The sequence below is a fragment of the Mandrillus leucophaeus genome, unplaced genomic scaffold, assembly GCF_000951045.1.
Source record: "Mandrillus leucophaeus isolate KB7577 unplaced genomic scaffold, Mleu.le_1.0 Scaffold100, whole genome shotgun sequence".
NCBI classification, from domain to species: Eukaryota; Metazoa; Chordata; class Mammalia; order Primates; family Cercopithecidae; genus Mandrillus; species Mandrillus leucophaeus.
The window spans coordinates 2,884,861-2,905,605 of NW_012098099.1; the positions used below are offsets into that span (position 1 = coordinate 2,884,861).

General features: G+C 42.7%; 1 protein-coding gene across 4 annotated transcripts in view; it reads left to right on the forward strand.

The window, feature by feature from the left end:
- ELMO1 (engulfment and cell motility 1) overlaps positions 1-20,745 on the forward strand; it is a 597,137-nt gene that overhangs the window by 94,663 nt on the left and 481,729 nt on the right. Inside the window, exon 1 of one of the 4 annotated variants that reach the window (XM_011972896.1) lies at positions 14,557-15,190. The exons of the other annotated variants lie outside the window; for them this stretch is intronic. The gene's annotated coding sequence lies outside the window, so the exon portion shown is untranslated. Of the gene's footprint in view, positions 1-14,556; positions 15,191-20,745 lie in introns of those variants that run through there. 4 annotated transcript variants of the gene reach the window in all.

Sequence of the window (20,745 nt, forward strand, 5' to 3'; positions counted from 1 at the left end):
GCCCGGCCCATGATTGTTTTTGATGTCTGCAGTGGAAATTAGTGAGGAGGGAAAGATAGGAGGAGGTAATATATGCTTGCTATATACTTATTTTCTGATTGCTTTATATGCTATAAAATAATTTCATACAAATTACCTCATTTGGATTATTGTTTCCAGTGTCTTTTGTTTGTTTGTTTGTTTCTCGTAGGGACTTAGAGCATTCTGATTCCATAACTGTGGCTGGTCTTAGGTCCACCAGTTTTTCCTGCTACACATTGGTGATATTCAATTTGCACTATGCTTAACTAACCTATTCTTTCTTCCTTAGTCTTCTGTAGTCTTCCATGTCACACACGTAGCGAGTTGCACCTGTAGCCTGTTATTTTTCACTGTACTCCCGAAGAATTTTCTTAAAGTGTCTAAGAAATCAGTGGTATCCTTCCAATCTGATCCTTTTCTTCCTTCATTCACTTATTCACTCGCCAGATATTCATTGATTGCATACTATGTGACCACAGGTAAAATGATGAAGAAAACATCCCTGCCCTCATAGAGTTGACTCTCCAGAGTGGAATCAGGACAATAAACACATAGGCCAGTGTGTAGCATTGCAAGGTAGTGATGCGGTGAGTGAAGGAGTGAGTGGGAGAGATAAAGAGAGGGAGGGATGACTAGGAATGTGTGTGTGCCCATTTTACTGACATTAGGTTACCTAGGAAAGGCTTCCCTGAGGAGATGACCTTTGGTCTGAGCCCCAAATACAGTGAGCAAGTCAGCTGCGGGAAGTTCAGGAACAGCAGATGAATGACAGTGTAGTGAATCTGGGGAACTTGAAGGAGTCAGGTGTGGTCACAAGAGAACAAGCCAGGAGAAACTGGTAGGGGACAGAGAAAGAGACAGAGGCCAGGAAATACTGGACTTGCAAGATCCTCATTAGAGAGATTTTGCTTTTATTGATGTGATGAAACTATGTAAGTATATTTTAGAGGCACGTAATATTTTTGTTTACTTTCTCAAAGAATTCATCAGTCTGTTATCTGATTTCTGGGAATAACAATGCATCCTGGTCTTCACTCTTGTCTCAGAATCTCCAAACTCAGTGATTGATGGGAAGAAGCTTCTTGTTAATATTCTTGAAATGAATACAGAATCTCTCTTTCTCCCTTAGAGGAGTTTGGAGAATGCTATTGCTGAAGTTGGCCTGGCTCACTGCACCACGTGGGGAGGTGATGCTACCAGGGGGAGATTACAGAGGAATAAGCCAGCATTGAGTTTCCTCTGTGGTAGAGGCTCATTGTGTGAGGACGGGAGATTCTCAGTCTGACTTCCTTCTCCAGGTAGAAACATCTAACTTAACCAAGTGTAAATGATTCATGTGTGACTCTAGAACTTTGTCTTGCTTGTGCTCCTGTTCTAAACTCTAGGTGTTGGGAGATTGGAATGGATCTCATTTTGAACTGGATCTTAACTTCTTTGCTTCAATCCCCTGTTGATAAAATGAGATTATAGAGCAGTATTTGCTGACCTTCCTCACAAAGACCCTATGTGTGATCAAGTGATTTAGATGTTGAAAGGGTGGTTTGTTTTCTTAATATATGAGAAATAGTTAATGCTACAGTCTGATATAAAATGATTATTAATAATAATTTTTATTTTTATTGTATGTAAGGTAATTTAACTCTGAAGAAAAAAAAATGCTGGATATTCTTTTGAGACCACCGAAAGGATATGGCGATAGTTTCTTCCTTGGTCTTGTAGAAGAATACATGCTATAGAAATCAAGGAGTAAAAATCAGGGCATTCTTTCTGAATTTTCTTTCTCATCTTTTAGTCCCTTTGAATATGATGTGATTTTAGAAACAACTTAGAATTTAGAAACAACTTCTAGGTCATTTTAATAAACTTGGGAACCTCGTTGGTGGAGAGGTCCCTGTAAGTGGTGAATGGAAGTGAAATCTTATCTTGGGCATTCATCTATCAGATATTTTCATATCAATGTAGTGGCTGTACTCTCTAGTAGGTTCTACAATTCATATTAGCCATTTTACATTTTCATACCTGTGAAGCTTAAAAACACTGCACACGTTTGATACTACGACAATACAGGAGGGAGAATGCCGCTTATGGTAATACTTTACTATGTCTCTGCCTTGAAAAAGTAAGTAGTGAGTTGGAAAAATTGTTTAAGTGACTGAGAGAAAGGAACCTACTATTCAGGAAAGAAGAATTTTCAGATTGTCTGCATTGATTAATGCATTGGTTAGTTCTTCAACTCCCCACTTTACCTCAGAAGCCACATTTTTTCCTGTGTTGTTTTCACCCTGGGTTTGAGCTTCTATGATGGCTGAAATCAAAGTTTTGGTCATAAGAAAGAATGACTGAGATGAGTAGTTGGTGTTTGAGAGCTGGTGCTTCGCCCATGCTGGGTAGAAGAAGACTTCTTTTCTGCTTTTTCCAGCGGGAGAGCTTCCTCAGATCCACTGTTGAGCAGGTGTTCTGCTGCCCGTTCTGTCCTGCAGTGACTTTGGTATTGGTCCACACCAACCAGAGGGAGCTTGGGTACAGGGTTGACTCTGTGGAGCTCGGAAGCTCCTGGGTCCACTCTTATCTTGGCCATCCTTCAGTAGGATCCCCTGCAGCCGGCTGGGGAATTGATCAGTGCTCAGCAAAACAACCTCTTTTATTTTCCAGTGTCCTTTTGAAAGACCCTTCACTCTGAAGTTTCACAGCCTTTGATTACTGCAAGAATTTAGGATCACATCATAGAATTTAAAACACAAAGTGGAAAGGTGGCCTGGTGTTAGAAGTTATTTCCGTAAGAGGGGACGGCTGTGTTTTCCATTTGGTGGGAACGGACAGGAAAACTACCGTTGTGTTCCCATTCTCGGCAGGCTCGGATGGAAATGTGTCGGGATGAGGAACTTTCTGTTTGATAAAAGCTAAAAAGCCCACTCACATTTCTAACCTTTCCAGTTATGACAGTCATTCACGACTGTCAAATATAATGGCATTTTGGACATCATCCAGGAATCGTTAACAGCTTCCAAGTGCCTTGACACAAAGAGTTTATGAAAACATTCTGAGCTTTGTTAAGAAGATGCTTCTGACCCACCTTCAATAGGATTCGCTTTTTGTGTTATCTTTCTATCAATGGTGATAGAAAAGCCAATATCCTTAGCTGTCTGGCGCCTGAAAAACAGGATGTGTCCACAAAAGCACTCGAGTTCGCTCTCCTTCTCAAGCAAAATTTGCCAAATTTTAAGATGGTGAAATGAGAAGAAGAAGAAATTTGGTTTTGAGTTGAATTTTTCCCTATCTTAATTACAGAAGGTAAATATTCTGAAAAAAAAAATTAAGCCAGAATTAAAGCATTAAAGTATGCCTTCTAGAACCTACAACTCATTTTCCTATGTGTTAAAGGTTTTGAAAACAAGTGAAGAAGTCTCTTTCTCCCATTGGGTGAACATTTATGTATTTAGGTGAAAGCAAAAATGATCAAGTGTGAATCTCTCTTTAGGAGATCTCTAGTTTAAGAATAAATATGTTTCAATATTGTTGCTTGTTGTCTGAAACTGGGAACAATTTTAGTCGTAGATTTAACATCATATTTGGCAGAATACATATTTGGCAGAATACACTCAACCATGAGAGGGTCCCCTGTGTCTCTCTGGAGTCTCATTTTATATTAATAAAGGCATAGATGAAAACTGCTTGTAGTCTTTGGTTCTGAGGGAAACTCTGATTGAGGATTGAAGTTTGGCCTGCTTGAGAGCATGTCAGCCTTTGCCCCTATATTGACCCAGGGATGGGGTATGGTGGGGGAGTATTGTCTGACTTCTGTGGGGAGAGGACTCCTTTATATCAGAGAGGCCTAAGGACCTGGTAGAGTGTTAGTCAGAATTGAATGGAGAGAGGGATTCCGGAGGGATTTGCATTAGTCAAATGAAGAAGCATGGGTGAGAGTGGGTGGTGGTGGCTGTAGGGGGTTAGAGTCCTTCTAGGCCTAGGGTGTGATTTTCTACTGAACCCTTCCCTGACTTCTTCGGTTTTTCTGGTTACTTGGTTTAATTTCTGTCCCCTGATTCTGAAGCCCTGGAGGTGTCTTCCTTCTCTTTCAACTCCTACCAATGTTTAGATCTTATGGTCACGTGATTTCTGAGAATTTAACTTCATAGCTCATCCTCTTGTCTTCTGACTCAAAGACAAGCACATTCAAGATTTATTTTCCCCCTTCTAACAAAAAATGAAAGGGGAGAAGTGAAAGAAGGTAGGTATGCTTTAGAGTGATTTCAAGTAGCTGGGGGTAGAAAGGAAAAATGGAGAGGAAGAGAGACTACCTTTCATGGTAGGAGCTTGGCATGTTTGGGCAACTGAGAGAGGGCTGGAGCCACTGACGTGGGATGGGGATAGGAGAGAGGAATGGGGCGAGGGAGAGAGAGATGGATGGATGCCCAGTATGAGGTCAGGACAGATAGGCCCTGGTTAGATCACACAGGCCTTTGTGGGCCATGTTAAAGGCTTTGGATTTGAGCTTGAGAGCAGTGGGGAGCCATTGAAGGGATTTAAACAGAGGAGGTGTTTGAAAGTCTTTGTGATTTCGACTTTGGAGGCTATGTGGAGAATAGATCTAAGGGCTCTTGCAAGAGCCCAGGTGGGAAATGTTAGTTTGGCCTAGGGAATGTTTGTGAGGGTTGAGTTGGTGGTAGACTGGACATGGAGGGGAGGGAGAAGGAGTGTGAAGAAGGACTCCTTGGTCTGGCACAAGCACCTGAAGTTGTCAGAGGGCCCTGAAGTCCTCAGAGGAGGCTAGTTCATGCTGTGGCAACAGCGGCTTCAACATTTCAGGCCACAGCAACAGAGTTTGCAGTCTTGCAAAATCTGCTATAAGTCCAAGTGACCCTCCAGAGCAGCTGTCCTCAAACTCAGTGGTCTAGTCTGCCTCCATATCAGTTCAGGTTCTACCAAATTCACTGTGGCAAGGGAAGAGAGAACCTGGCTCTCCAGTGCCTCTGTCACTTCCACTCACATGTCTTTAGCCACAAGAGTCATGTATATGGCTGTGACCTTATCCTGCCAGAGGGCTAGAAGTGCAGTTCCCTCAAGTGCTCAGAAGAGGGGAAGCAGGAAATCTGGTGTAAAGGTGTACCACAAAGCCATTTTCTAATGTGAGGAATCTGAAGGAAAAATAGCTTCTGGAGGAAAGAGTTCAGTTTTTGATATGTTAAATTTGAGATGCTTGTGAGATACCCAAGTAGCTATGTCAAGTAGGCAGTTGGCTATTTGATGGAGGGAGAGAGGGAGGGAGGAAGGAAGGAAGGAAGGAAGGAAGGTAGGTTGGTTGGTTTGGGTTCAGGATATACGTTTAAAATGTATCTATGGTATTGGATGAGACTACCTAGAGACAATGTCTGAAGAAAGACAAGGACTCAAAAATGAGCCCTGTATTAGTTAGTCTAGGCTAAACTCTGCCGTGGATCCAAGCAATCTTAAAGTCCTAGTGGCTTACCACAGGCTTTACCCATGCCAGATGTCCACTGGGGGACAGTGGGAGGCCCCATCATATTATAACTGTACCATCTGAGCAGAAACTTTGTGTTTTGTTTTCAATGTCTTATGCCCAATACCTGGAAGCATACCTGGCAGGAGGTAGTACCTGGCAATACCTGGCACAAGGATGTAATGGAGAAATTTTATATATATATATATATATAATATACATTTTTATTGAGGTACAATAAAATCAATTTTCATTTAGTGATTTTGACCAATGTATGTAGTCATGTAACCATCACAACACAGTCAAAAAACAGACCATTTTAAAGCTTTATTTTATTTTTTATTTTCTTCGTGCTACCTTGTATAAGAGAAATAGACCAGTTTCATCACCCTAAAAAGTTCCCTTGTGCCCCCTTGCAGACTCTGCTCCCACCTCACCCCTGGCAACCACTGATAGGCTTTCTTTTTGTGTGTGTGACTGGATCTCTGTCTCCCAGGCTGGAGTGTGGTGGTGCAACCTCTGCTCACTGCAACCTCCACCTCCTGGGCTCAAGAGGTCCTCCCACCTCAGCCTCCCAAGTAGGTGGGACTTACAGGTGTGTCCTACCACGCCTGGCTAATTTTTTTTGTATTTTTTATAGAGACAGGGTTTCTCCATGTTGCCCAGGCTGGTTTTGAACTCCTGAGTTCAAGCCATCTGCCGGCCTTGGCCTCCCAAAGTGCTGGAATTACAGGCGTGAACCACTGTGCCCAGATGATATGCTTTCTATCAATATAATTTTGCCTTTTCTAGAATTTTCTAGAAATGGAATCATACAGTATGTGGTCTTTTATAACTGACTTCTTTTATTTAGCATAGAGATTGGTAAACATTTTCTATAAAGATTCAGATAGTAAATATTTTAGGCTTACAGGTGGTATGGTCTTTGTAGGATCTACCTACTCAGCTCTGCTGTTGGTAGTATGAAATGTGTACTGAATGGGTGTAGCTTTGTTCCAATAAAACTTTGAGAGGGCTGGATTTGGCCCATAAACTAGAGTGTGCCAGTATCTGACTCAGCATAATTCACTCCGGATTTACTTCTATTGTTATGTGTATCAGGAGTTTATTCTTTTTTATTGCTGAGTAGTCTTCCATTATATGGATGACGTTTTGTTTTTTCATCGATTGATGGACATTTGAGTTGTTTTGAGCTTTTGGCTTTTATGAATAAAGTTGTTATGAACATTCATACACCTATCTTTGTTTTCATTTCTCTTAGGTAAATCCCTAAGAGTAGAATTGCTGTGTCATATGATAAATGTGTATTTAATATTATTAAAAATGGACCAAACCGTTTTTCAAAGTCTTACTATTTGTCAGCAATGTATAAGAATTCTAGTTGTTCTAAGTTTTTATCATCATCATGAGTGTGTCCTGAAGTAAATACTTATTAATATTCAAATGTCAATGGATGTAAATGAGTCATTGAAAATATGTTGTGAATATTGTCCAGTGTCACTTGTATTTTAATGTCATTTTTAAAAAATGACTCTTATTCTATCTCATAGTTTTGCCATAAATTATTAAACTATTTTCTATTCTTTAATCTTAACGTTTTTATAACATTTTCCTGAGAACGATGTAGACGCCACCTTTGTGGATGGCAGTTAATTCAGTGTTAGACTTACTGATAAGGGGGCAGAGCACAATTTCTCTTTACACGTTGCAGTTACTGAAAACCACACAGACCTTACTACTCAGTTGGGCTGAGTACTGGGTTGAAATCTTTGAAATGTGAGGAGCCTAATTTAATCCCACCTCTGAATAGGCAGCCACTTCATCTCCTCCTGGGTGTACCAAGGCCAACCCACAGGCAGATTCTAGATTTTTCTCCAAAAAGTTATGTATCTGTTGGACCCCTAGAGTTTTGTCTTTTAAGTGTGTGACTGAACTAATTTTTACCTAGAAAAACTTTATGTAGATGTTTGAAATGTCAACCTTTTTTTTTTTCTTTTTTAAATCTCAGTTAAGTTTCATAAACTTTCACTTTAAGCCGTGTAACTTCCCAGTGAACTCTCTTATACCTGAGTGAATTGATTTGCTATGTAGGTTCTTTGCCACAATAAGCTCATTAAATGCTGGGGTCTGTTACCAAAAAGTGATTCTTTCAGTTTTGAGTACTTGTTCTGAGGCTGTACTCTGACAGAGCAAGATGTCAATTAAGATTATTCCTTGTTAGTGGAAATAAAATCACGTTATCTGCTTATAAAAGAATCTCTCTGTTCTTTCTCTAAGGGGAGGGGGAGTGTATTCAACTCACACAAAGTTTATCCATTCATGAAGTGAAAAGGTAAAAGCTTGTAGGTCACGAAGAGATCCCCGTTTTACCAGACCGGAAATTATGATCCGAGCCAGGGGGTATTTTTCCTGCAGAGCTGACTCTCAGAGGTAGTGTCAAATTGCAGCTTCTATCACAGCATCAAGAATGGAGTCTTTGTGGAGCCTGAAAATCTCAGGCCATAACTGATTCCTGTCCACAGAGTCAAAGTCAGAAGCAAGTTCACTGTGTCGCAGTCAGTATTACACAAGTACAAGGTGGAAAGGTGTGACCATGATCACTGATGGAAAAGTGCATAAAGCCTTTGTCTTCCTTGTGAACCAGCCGGGATGTGACTTTCAGAGTCAGGGATAATGTTGGCTGGCTCTTACTCGGTGCCAGGCGCTGCTCTAAGCATTGTGCCTGTTAAGGTCCAAGGACGTTTAGGGTAACGGTTGAGAACACTGCGGATGGGCTAGATTGCTGACTAGCCAAATGAGTGACCGGTTTCCTCAGTGACTCCATCTACCCATGTTTAGGGTGGGGATTATGAGAGCGTCTTTGTCACAGGGCTGTTGTGAGGGCTGAATGTGTTAATTTATATTAACTGTTTAATAGGGTACCTGGCACAGGGTAAGTTACCTAGGTGTGTTGGCTATTACAGTTATTTTAGTACTCATCCTAAGAAACTATTGACATAGGTGCTATGGTTTTCTCCATTTTACAGTTGAGTAAACTGAGGCACAGAGAAGAATTTTCCCAAAGCCACAAGGCTAGGAGGTAGTGAAACTAGGATTAGAATACAGACAGTCAGAGTCCAATCAGTGGCTGTTAACTGCTGTACTCTGCTGCCTTCCTGCTTATTAGGAGAAAATGACTGTGCATTTTTTTATGTGATCTGCAGTAAAGCAGATAGTCCTGCAAGGAAGAAGTGAGTAGGAAGGTTGTATTTGGCACTGACGGCTTGGACTTTACCACTGGTTCCTCCAGATGAGTCTCTACACCCATTGCCTTGTTACTGGTCAACAAATTGGCCAAGAGTCCATCTTCTCTTTGGAGTAGTCCTATCTCAGAAATGACATCACCACCTATTCTGTTACAGAAGTCATAATCCTGGGTCATCAGTGACTCCAGCTTCTCCCTGTTTGTCTATTATCAATTGTTTTGATTTTTTAAATAGCTTATAAATCCATCACCTTTTCTGTCTCCACGACCACCCCAGCCCAAGTCACTGCCATCAGTCACTTTCTTACCAACCTACCCCTGTCATCCTTGCCCCATGCCAGTGTGTTCCTCATGCAGGCAAAGGTAAAATGCAAATCCGGTCAGCTTGTGGCCGGGCTTAACACATTACCTGCTTTTACATTCCAATCCAGGTCTGTCTGTCTCCATAGCCTGTTCTCTTTTTTTCCCCCATCTTTCCTCTATAAAGTTTGTATGAGTTGACCTTGATTTGAAAGGTCAAGAAAAGTAAGATTCTTAGGTGTCCAGTGGAATCTGGTTTTCTTTAAACTTACTCATCAAATTCACACCTCAGATAATTGGGCCCCAGACTCTATACCCATTACCAGACTTGTCAGCAGAACTCAAGTGTTCCACATGGGTTTATAATATCTGGTATTTTTCTGGGTAAGGCAAAGTATATTGTAATAGTAAAATGATAAGATGCAAGATGGCCTTCTCTAATTTTTTTCACAATTGCCTTCATCAGTCTAGCTAGGGGTTTGTGTGTTGGTGTTTGTGTACTTGTTTTTATTGTCATTAGTTTGGTTATGGCACAATAGAGTCCTTGTCAAAGCGGATATTAGCAAGTTGAGTTCCAAGTTTGCTAGAACTGAATGCAGATACAAAGCATTTGAAATTATCAGCATCCTGTTAATAGAGGCTAGAGGAGAAATCAAAGTAAATTTTCAGAACTATGAAATTAGCAAACTACCAACACAGGGTTGGAAGTTTCTCTATTTTCCTCTTACCAGCTTTTAATCTGATCATTTCCCAGGGAGTGCAGACAGGCTGTGGGGAAGCTCTCTGCCCAGGCTAACTTGAAGGGAAAATGAGCATGAAAAAAACAATTCATTCAGAATGTTATCCTTGGGATACCAGTGAGCAGATCAGCAACACTAGGATGTAATCAATAATACTGGCTTTCAGAATAGAACCACATACCACTTTCCCCCCAAATATGCACCATGGACTGCCATTTAACACCTCAGAGCTTACTTCTCTATGCATTTGAGCAGAGGAACAAGCCTTCTTGTTCTTAAGCATGGCCCACTGGCTCCACTATCATCTTGATGTTTGTGTGAAAAGCTCTCACAGTGTGGCCGTATGGCCATGCTGATAGCATGTGCCCTGACTGTTTTATCTTAAATCAAACTGCAACAAACTTGTGAGGGAGCTCAGATAAAAACTAGAAGGAAGAGACTTGTATCATAAAATCCAGGGAGTTTTGGCAGAGCCTCCTAAGGTGAAAGAGATGAGAAGGAAAAAAATCTATAGGTTTGTTTGTCTTACTAGTGAGGGTAGCGTTGTGGCTAATAACTAGAGAGGTAAAATATCTACCACCCTGAAAATGGGGGAAATTTGTTTTTTAACTGCATCTTTCCTGAGAAACATTTGAGGTTCTGCTGTTTAGAGCCATGATAAGACAACCTTTGGAATGCAGCTGAGTAATCACTGTGTCTTAGTCTCCACTAAAACCACAGTTTCTGGGGGGCAGCTGGGCTGAGGTCTCGCCAGCAAAGCTCATTAGGCCCCAGGTGAATCATGCCTACTATCAGTGTGTGATAGTGTGATGCCTGTGTTCAACCATCATGTGGGCCACTGTTGACACTCCTGAAACCAAAGACAGGTTAGCAAGTGAAAAGCATAACACATTTATTTAATCAAAGTTTTATATGACATGAGAGCCTTCAGAAACGAAGACCAAAAGCCCCAGAAATGAAGACCCAAAGCCCCAGAAACAGAGTCTCATAACTATTCTTATTGCTTAGGCTTGATATAGAATGGACAGCCATGTAGAACTATGATTGGACAAAGGGTGTGACGTAATGGCAACATGACCGAGGAGGAACCTCAGCAAGGGCTGTTGGTTCAGATTCTTATTGGCCTCTCTGTGTAGCATTTCTTCCTCCTGGATATAGGGCAGGATCCCTCTGGAAAAAGGGTCTTGGGGGAGAAGGAAGAGAGTGACCTTCATAGGTTTCATGGTTTACTTTGGGGGAGAGAGGTTCTAGTTTCTATGACCTACCTTGTGGAAGAGGAATTTTTTCTTTGTATTTATTATTCTTTCATTAACATAAGTTAATGCTTAAAGGAATTTTGTGAATTTGTCTTCCTATCCCTTGATCATTTTTCTTTTCTTTTCTTTTTTTTTTTTTTTAATTGTACTTTAAGTTCTGGGATACATGTGCAGAATGTGCAGGTTTGTTACTTAGGTGTACACATGCCATGGTGGTATGCTGCTCCCATCAACCCCTCATCTATGTTAGGTATTTATGCTAATGCCATCACTCCCCTATCACACAGGCCCTGGTGTGTGATATTCCCCTCCCTGTGTCCATGTGTTCTCATTGTTCAACTCCGACTTATGAGTGAGAACATGCGGTGTTTGGTTTTCTGTTCCTGTGTTAGTTTGCTGAGAATAATGGTTTCCAGCTTCATCCATGTCCCTGCAAACAACATGAACTCATCCTTTGGAGAAACAGGAACACTTTTACACTGTTGGTGGGAGTGTAAATTAGTTCAACCACTGTGGAAGACAGTGTGGTGATTCATCAAGGATCTGGAGCCAGAAATACCATTTGACCCAGCGATCCCATTACTGGGTATATACCCAAAGGATTATAAATCAATCTACTATAAAGACACATGCATGTGTATGTTTATTGCAGCACTGTTCACAATAAAAAAGACTTGGAACCAACCCAAATGCCTATCAATGATAGACTGGATTAAGAAAATGTGGCACATAGACACCACGGAATTTTGTTTTTTATGAGTTGCTTCAGCGGTGAAAGAGAGATGGGAGAAAGGAGAGCAGTAGAGGTCAGAGAGACCTTGGTTCTGGCACCTTCCAGTCTTCTTTAGTTCAGAGTACTCAGCATGTCAAAGCTCCATACTTTGGGGTATTGATTGTTTGCTAAGCCCCAACACTACCCTCTGAATATTTGCTGGGAGGATTAGACAGAAAAGGATAGTTGTCACTCTGCAAGGCTGGAAGAACATACAGTTGGGGAAGTTGTGCGGTAATAGTGGAGCAGATCCCCCTCTGTACAGAGGCTCGCCTGTAGGCCCTCTTAAAGCACTCAGCTGCCTCATAACTCAAGATGACATCTGGTTCTCCTTGGGGAGAAAGGATTTAGGACAAGTTGACTCCCGGTCACCTTCGTGTACTCAGAGAACTTTCCTAGAGGACTAGACCTGTGGTCAGGAGAGAAAATAGTTCTCTTATTTTCCATCAGGGCATCTGCTCAGGCAATTCTCTGTGACTTCCTGCCTTTGCAATGTAGGTCAATCCTTCCAGAATCTTACCCTAACTTTCCCCTCTCCGATTTCTGTCAACACAATCATTCACCTGGAATCTTCTGTACGCCCTCAAAACTTCAAATCTAAAAAACTCCCTGAACTTAAGGTGAAGTTATTATTTCCTTCCTAGTACCGTAGCTGTTTGTCCAATTCGGTTATGATGTTTACAGCAAAAGGAATTCTCATGCAGTATGGCCTGTGTGTGTTTCACGAGACTGGACTACAGATGTGTTTCCTCAGTTTTATGTATTCAGCTACCCCATGTCTGGCAAATAATAATACCAGGTCAGGCACTACTCTAATTGCTTTATAGATAATTTATCTTCATAATAATCCCATGAGAAAAGTACCACTGTCATTCCAGTTTCACAGATGAGGATACTGAGAGGCTCAGCATGTTGTGTAACTTGTCCAGAGTCACAGCGTTTTCTATTTTGTTTTTTTTTGAGACAGAGTTTAGCTCTTGTTGCCCAGGCTGGAGTGCAATGGCACGATCTCAGCTTACCGCAAGCTCTGCCTCCCAGGTTCAAGCGATTCTCCTGCCTCATCCTCCCGAGTAGCTGGGATTACAGGCATGTGCCACTACGCCCGGCTAATTTTGTATTTTTAGTAGAGACGAGGTTTCTCCATGTTGGTCAGGCTGGTCTCAAACTCCCGACCTCAGGTCATCTGCCCACCTCAGCCTCCCAAAGTGCTGGGATTATAGGTGTGAGCCACTGTGCCCGGCCCGAGTCACAGCATTTTCAATGTGAGTGAACCAGGATTAACATCCAGGCCAACAACTGACCCCAGAGACCTCATACAAGTCTGTGCTCTTCTGGGAATAAGGACCCCAGGCCGGGAGAAAAAGGCCGAGCCTAATGGTATTCCGTGTGAGGCAGCCATGTGGCATTGCATTATGCATCAGAATGACTAATTCTGTGTATGAGGGTTGTCAGGTGAAACCCAGTGGAGGCACAGCCCAGAGTTCTGCAGGGGCCTTCACTGATAATGTGATGCAATCAAATTTCTTAGGGGTAGCAGTTAGAGCTCTGCTGTTGCTGGAGAGAGGGCTGGAGAAAGAAGTTTCACATATTGTTTTTTGATCAGCAGGTTTGGAAACTTTGAATGTTTGGCTCACAGGATGGTGGAAATGCTCCAGCACTTCCTGTGGCCTCTAGTCTGGGTTCTGCGATAGGGAACTGAGCTCGAGCCTTGCCTCCTCACTGGGGACTGTCTGCACACATCACCAAGTGACAGGGCTTGCTGGGAGGAAGGGAGCAGCCACTGGCATTACAACAGCTGAAAAGGAATTTGAAAAGCAAATATCCAGAAAACCAGAACAAGGGAGGAAGTGTGTGCATTAGTTTGCAAAATGATGAACTTTCCAGTTGAAATGCTGATTCCCAAAGTGCAAGAGAGCTTGGAGTGAAGGAAAGAGAGCTAGTGGCTCAGCTCAGGTCTCATCCTGTTTTTGAAAGATTTTTTCCAGGAGGAAAAGGAATCTGGAATAGACCCTGCTCTCACCTCTCAGCAGCTCCCTTTCTATTTCTGTCCAGTGGGAACAAATGAATAGCTGCTGCTTGAAGAAATGCCGGAAGGTTTTCTGTGCAAGGAATTCTGGATTTTAAAAAAGCATCATTGGCTTGAGTAATCCTTCACATTTATAATTTTAATCTCTGAATTTGGTTTTAAGGAAAGAGTGGTTCATTTATTAATTCACTTGTCTGAAAAATATCGAGCTGCTCTTTACCATGCTGTCTGATCAGGTCTGGAGCAACAAAGATGAATAAGATATGAGGCCTACCCTCAGGGAACTCATATAAACAAATAAGATAAGGTGTGGAAAAGTGCTCTGGTAGGTCATTGTAAGCACCTAAGAAGACAGATTCAGGGCAGTTACTTATAGCACAGGAGGCTGTGAGGTAAGGGAAATCTTTAATAGGAGCTGGCGCGTGAGATAGGCATTGAAATCTAGGTGGGAATTTTTGAAGCAGACCCAAGGGAAGGAAAGGACATTGGAGGTAGAGAGAACATTATGAACAAAGACAGGGTGAAAGCGAGAGGTGAAGCTGGCTGGGCTTCTGGGTCGAGTGGGGACTTGGAGAACTTTTGTGTCTAGCTAAAGGATTGTAAATGCACCAATCAGCACTGTCAAAACGGACCAGTCAGCTCTCTGTAAAACGGACCAATCAGTTCTCTGTAAAGTGGACCAATCAGCTCTCTGTAAAATGGACCAATCAGCAGGATGTGGGTGGGGCCAGATAAGGGAATAAAAGCAGGCCACGCTGCATTAGCAGCTGCAACTGGGGTCGCATTTGGCTGCGTGGAGCTGTGGGTCTTTTGCTCATTACAGTAAATCTTGCCGCTGCTGGCTGTTTGGGTTCGCACTGCTTTTATAGGCTGTGATACTCACGGTGAAGGTCTGCAGCTTCATTCCTGAAGCCATCGATAACCACGGGAGGAAAGAAGGACTCCAGACGTGCCACCTTTAAGGGCTGTAACAGTCACGGCAAAGGTCTGCAGCTTTACTCCCGAAGCCAGCGAGACCGCAAACCCACCAGTAGGAAGAAACTCCAGACACATCTGAACAGCTGAAGGAACAAACTCTGGAAATACCATCTTTAAGAACTGTAACACTGACCGCGAGGGTGTGCGGCTTCATTTTTGAAGTCAGCGAGACCAAGAACCCACCAATTCTGGACACAGAGGACCTTGGCAGGCTCAGGAAATGGCAAGCCATTTATGAATTGAGAAGAGATACTGCAAACATTTGTCTCAAGTTCTCTAGTCCTTCACCCAGACCATAGCTAGCTGGAGGATTATCCTGATTTAGGCTGGGGGTTCCTTCTTCACGCAGGGCCACCAGCAGCCGCCGCCGCAAATTGATCATTGACAGTCTTAAGGTAGAACCAGTTTTCCATGTCTGACTTACAAAGCCATTGCAACTGCGTGGGGTTTGGGGAGCAGGGACTCGTTGGGTGGGGGAAGATGCACCGGTGGTACCTGGATGCAGGCTGTGAAAGGTTTATATCCTAGAGGTCCCAAGTCACCATCTACAGATTTAAAGCAGGAAATGAGATGTTCAAATGATTACAAATGCAAGTATTCTGTTTCTTTTACTGTTTATCATTCTGTTGCTTTGCACGGTAGAAGCTGCAGTTAATAGAATTTTTACTGTTCTCTGTGAGTTGGAAAGAGTTACTCAAAAGAATTGGGCTACTTTCCTGGAGACAAGCCCATAGATGCAGGTGATGATAATTCAATACGGGACTAACGGAAAGTTTTCTCTGCCACTTTCCATTACATTCCTGGCTAAGTCTATTCAGCGATTCTTTCTTTCTGAGCAGCCGAAGAGGCAAATAGTCTCCAAGTATGGCCTATGAGAAACCTGTGCCACAAGATATTTTATAAAAAAAAAGTTTCCTGGACCAGATACATTTGGGAAATACTGTAGATTGCATATGGACATTTCATAGAACACGTGTTACATTAAAGTCCCTGAGAAGTCTGCAGTAAAGGAAACTATTTCAAAAGAATGGCATAGAACCCAGCTTATGCCTGCAATCCCAGTACTTTGGGAGGCTGCAGCAAGAAGTATCGCTTAAGTTCAGGAGTTCAAGACCCGGTAACATAGTGAGACTTCGTCTCTATTAAAAGAAAATGGCATAGTTGTTACAAACATGAGCTTATCAAATCAGACATGTAGATTACATTCTGGCTGGGTTCCATACGTGGATGTGCGACTTTGGGCAAGATACCTAATGTCTTTACATCTTGGTTTGCTTGTCTGTGAAACAGGCTGGTAATGGTACCTAATTCATAAAATTGTCTTGAAAAGTATATGGTACATGAACTAGTTATTAGATATTATTCCATTCAGTGTTTTCGAAGAATCCTCTTTTTGCATTGCATTTATAAATAACTCAGAGAAGCGGTGCTGTGTGGGAAATGCCAGAGTAAAACTAGTGCAGTCCATGTGTGACTTCTGGTAGCAGTCCCACAGAGGAAAGGCAGAGCCTAGGTGCTGAGCGCTAGGTCACAGATGTGGACTTGCAGCTATATGAAGCTCTAGAATTGGGGAGCAAAAGATCATTTCCTCTTGATTGCAAGGTTAGAGTGTGTAACTTCAGTCTGTTTTGCCTTCCAGTCATTTAATGACAAGTTTGGCACTCAGGGCAGTAAACAGATATGGTTAGGTTGATGTATTAGGAGTTTTTCAATTGTAAGTGACAGAAACTGAACTCAAGCTTACTTAGCATAATGAGGAATTCATTAGTTTGTCTATCTAGGAAGGATATTAGGGTAGTTCAGAGAACTGAAGGAAAAGTGAAGGAAAACTCGACAGAAACTGAACATAGCTAGGCGTCCTGTCCTTGTTCCCTTTTGAATGTTTTCCTCTTGACTTGTCTTAGCTTCTCCTTGCCTCATTCTTTCCTGTTGCGGATGACTTTCCCCATAGAGCATGGCTGCAGCTTCAGCTTCATCCCCAGCAGAGCAAGAACTCCCGGCCTGGAGTGATCCCCCCGCCTCGTCCCCACAAGTGTTAGGATTACAGGCGCGAGCGACTGTGCCCAGCTAACAAATAAATTTATGAGATCCTTATTAAGGGTATTTATACTAGGTTGGATGACGTTTATTGTAAATTTTTTTTCAGATTGTTTTTCGTCTTTAAATTTTTAAAATACATACTTCAATATATAAAAATTACACAGGGGTCACACTAATCCTCTCTGTTGTTCCAGTTTTAGTATATATGCTGCTGAAGCGAACACTCTCAATTTTTATGAAGGTTTTTGGAATTCAGAAGTTTTTAAGCTTCTTTGTATCAAATCATCAGGCTCTTCTTTGACGCATTCTGTCTTTGGTGGTTTATTCGATTGCTAGGGCTGCCATTAAAAAAGTACCACAGTCGCGGGGGCTTAACTAACAGAAAAGGGTTTTCTCACTGTTGCGGAAGCTGGAAGTCAGAGAACAAGGTGTTATCAGTCTTGGTTCCTTCTGAGGGCTTTTTCCTTGGCTTACAGATGGCTGTCTTCTCCCTGTGTCCTCAGATGGTCTTCCCTCTGTACCTTCTGTGTTCAAATTTCCTCCTCTTATAAGGATAACAGACAAACACACTGTGTTAGGGCCCGGCCTGAAGACCTAATTTTACCTTACTACTTTCAGGGTCCTGTCTCCAAATACAGCCACATTCTGAGGTACTGGGAGTTAGGATTTGAACATACAAATTTTGAGGGGGGACACAATTCACCTTTAACAGTTCTCATACTAAAGAGGCATCTATCGCCCTGAGAGGGTTTAAGGATTTGAAGGAAGTCATTTAAACTAGCTAATATTTAGTATCTTCATTAATTTACTGCAAATAACACCTGTCAGTCAGGGCTGTGAAGAAGAGTGAGTAAAGTGTGTGTCTATGGTGCCCAGCCGCATGCCTGCTCTGGGCTCCTGCCCGCCACTCCTTCTGGCAGCTGTCCCCTAGCCTCCATGATATCAATGCCAGACACTGGGAAAGCAAAGATTTTTCTCTGCAAGTTTCCATTATATTGCAAGCCAACCATAGCTAATAGCACATTTCCCCACCTGTCAAGTGAATGGGCTGAATTGTTGCTAAGATTAGCATACATAGCTTTTGTCAACAGCGTATACAGAAAATGAAATATTGAGCCTCCACACGCGATTTCCTTTTCTGTTTATTCTCTTTCTGCTGAGTGCTTGTATGTTCTGTTCTGAACACACCGTGTTCCCTCATTTCTGAAGCTGCAAACTTCCTCTTTGGCCCTGGGCTGTTTTCAGAATGGCCATCAGGTCCCTGATACAGGAACCTGAAATGACCCCCGCACCATGTACCCATCCATCCAGACCCTCCAGTGTAGGGCAGGTTGGAGGACACGTGCCCACCACTGCTGCTCCCATGGGAAACAAAGACTGGCTTCAGCAAACCTGGACACTCGTAACATCCTGAATGTCAGCTGACAGCACCGTTGGCTTCATGTATTCTTTGACCTAGACACCAAAGGTATTGAGAATTTCAGTCTGTCTGGCATAAGAAGGATGGTAGCACAAAGAAGAGAAGAGCAAAACTTTTACCCAAAGCCTGTTTCAGTGGCCCCTGCTGAGGTTCAGTGTATCATGCAGGGCAGTGTTGTCAAAAGTGAAGACTAGGCCGGGTGTGGTGGCTCATGCCTGTGATCCCAGTACTTTGGAAGGCCGAGGCAGGCGGATCACCTGAGGTCAGGAGTTCGAGACCAGCCTCGCCAACATGGTGAAACCCCGTCTCTACTAAAAATGCAAAAATTAGCCAGGCAGGGTGGTGTCTGCTTGTAATCTCAACTACTCGGGAGGCTGAGGCAGGAGAATTGCTTGAACCCGGGAGGCGGAGGTTGCAGTGAGCTGAGATTGCGCCACTGCACTCCAGGCTGGGCGATAGAGTGAGACTTTGTCTCAAAAAAAAAAAAAAAAAATGAAGACTAGAGGGCTCTAGGAAGACAGCAGGGCCAAGAGGGAAGGCTGCTTTCAGTGGATGAGCCTCCTGAAGCCTTTTCCCTTTCTGACTAACGTAATGCAAGAGGAAAATGTGGTTTATGTCTTTTTCTATCAGAGACAACTCAACATTAAAAATATGAGATGAACAGCTCCCTTCCCACTATCCCCATCATCATTATAAACCCATTATCCATCATCAGTGGATAATGACTGTTAGCGGGGCAGAGGACAGCTTTCCTGGGGAGGAAGCAAGGGGTTGAGGAGTGGAAGCAGATCGTTTCTCCAGCTGTTTGGTGTTTATCACCCATTGATCTGCCCTGGCCTCCACTGGCCCATCTGTTGGGCTTGTGAGTGCAGTGGGGGAGGGGACACACGGTTCACCAGGGCAAGTGTATTCGTTTCCCCAACACACAGCTTCTGCAGGAATGGCCTTACAGGCTTAATTTTTTTCTCAGTAGGGTTCACTGTGCAACAGAAAGACTAGAAAGAGCATTAAAGGGTTCAAAGCCATTGCAGGCACCCAAAACTAAAACCAAATGGGAAACTCAGAAAAAACAAAAGTGATCAGATATTTGGGAGCTTTGTGGAACCCAAAGAATTAATTATGCTGTATGGAAAAACCTGTAGACATGTAACATCTTTAAGAGACTACAGCAAGAGGTGCGTTGAACTTCGGGCATAGAACAATGTGTAGAGAGATGAGCTTCTAGGTGGGAATCAAAGTGATTTCTCTCCGTTGTCTTCAAAATGCCACCCAAAGCTAGGGAGACATTTAGTAGAAGAGTGGGCTTGTTCATGGGTGATAGAGTCAGATGTTAACTGCTATGCAGACTTCAGTACCTAACTCTAGAAGAAGAAGTGATTCCTCTTTCTCATTTAATTCAGTCAACTATAAACATGCCATTTAATGTGCATATCGAGGTGATAGAATCTTAGTATTAAACATGAAACAATTGCCGTATTTTTGGAATGGAATAAAGTCAAGCCAGCAGGCAAGCGGGAACAGTATAGCATTCTCCGCCCATTCTTTACCTACCTCCTGGGATTTGATAGTGACTTTGGAAGGCATAATGATTAGAATGTCTAGCCACCTGCCTAGACTTCCCTTTTGTTTCTCCCTTTAATGGTTCTTAAATTTTAGTTTGTATAAGCATTATTATACCTGGCTGTCTACACAACTTCTTGTAACTTTTATTTTACTGGGCAATTTAAGTAATACTAGGTTATCTACTTTGGTAATTTTGACAACACTAGGCTCAGTTGTACTGCTGGTAGCTCTAATGAGATGTTCATTGAGGAGGGGATGCATTCATACAATACCCATGTATTAAAATGCCTGCCTACTGCGGCCCTGAATCTGTAACTGTGAATGCGATGTGGACCTTGCCCTTAGAGTACTCCAGATGTAGTGGGCAGAAGTTGACAAAGGGAGTCCGGTAACCCCAGAGTTGTGCTGGGGGAAACATAGGACACCAGGATGCTCACTTTGTTGGCTGAAGATTTTAGAATGTATTTCCTTCTCAGTTATGTCTCACGAAGAGTTGGGCTTGTGTGTTGATCTTTCCTGGAGAGCCCGATGAGACCGTGTGCCTTGTGTCCATTTCAAGGATGGGGTGTGTTGCCCTGATCGTCGGTAATCCGCCTAGAGGATTTGCTAGCTTGCCACCTGTATTAGTCTGTTTGCATCCTGCTAATAAAGACATACCAGAGACTGGGTAATTTATAAAGAAAGGGGTTTAATGGACTCACAGTTTCATGTGGATGAAGGGGCGTCACAACCATGGCAGAAGGCTCTTACATGGTAGCAGACAAGAGAGAATGAGAACCAAGCGAGAGGGTGTTCACCTTGTAAAACCATTAGATCTCATGAGACTTATTCACTACCATAAGAACAGTATGGGGGAAACTTCCCCTGTAATTTAGTTACTTCCCACTGGGTCCCTTCTACGACGCGTGAACATTTGTTGAGACTGAG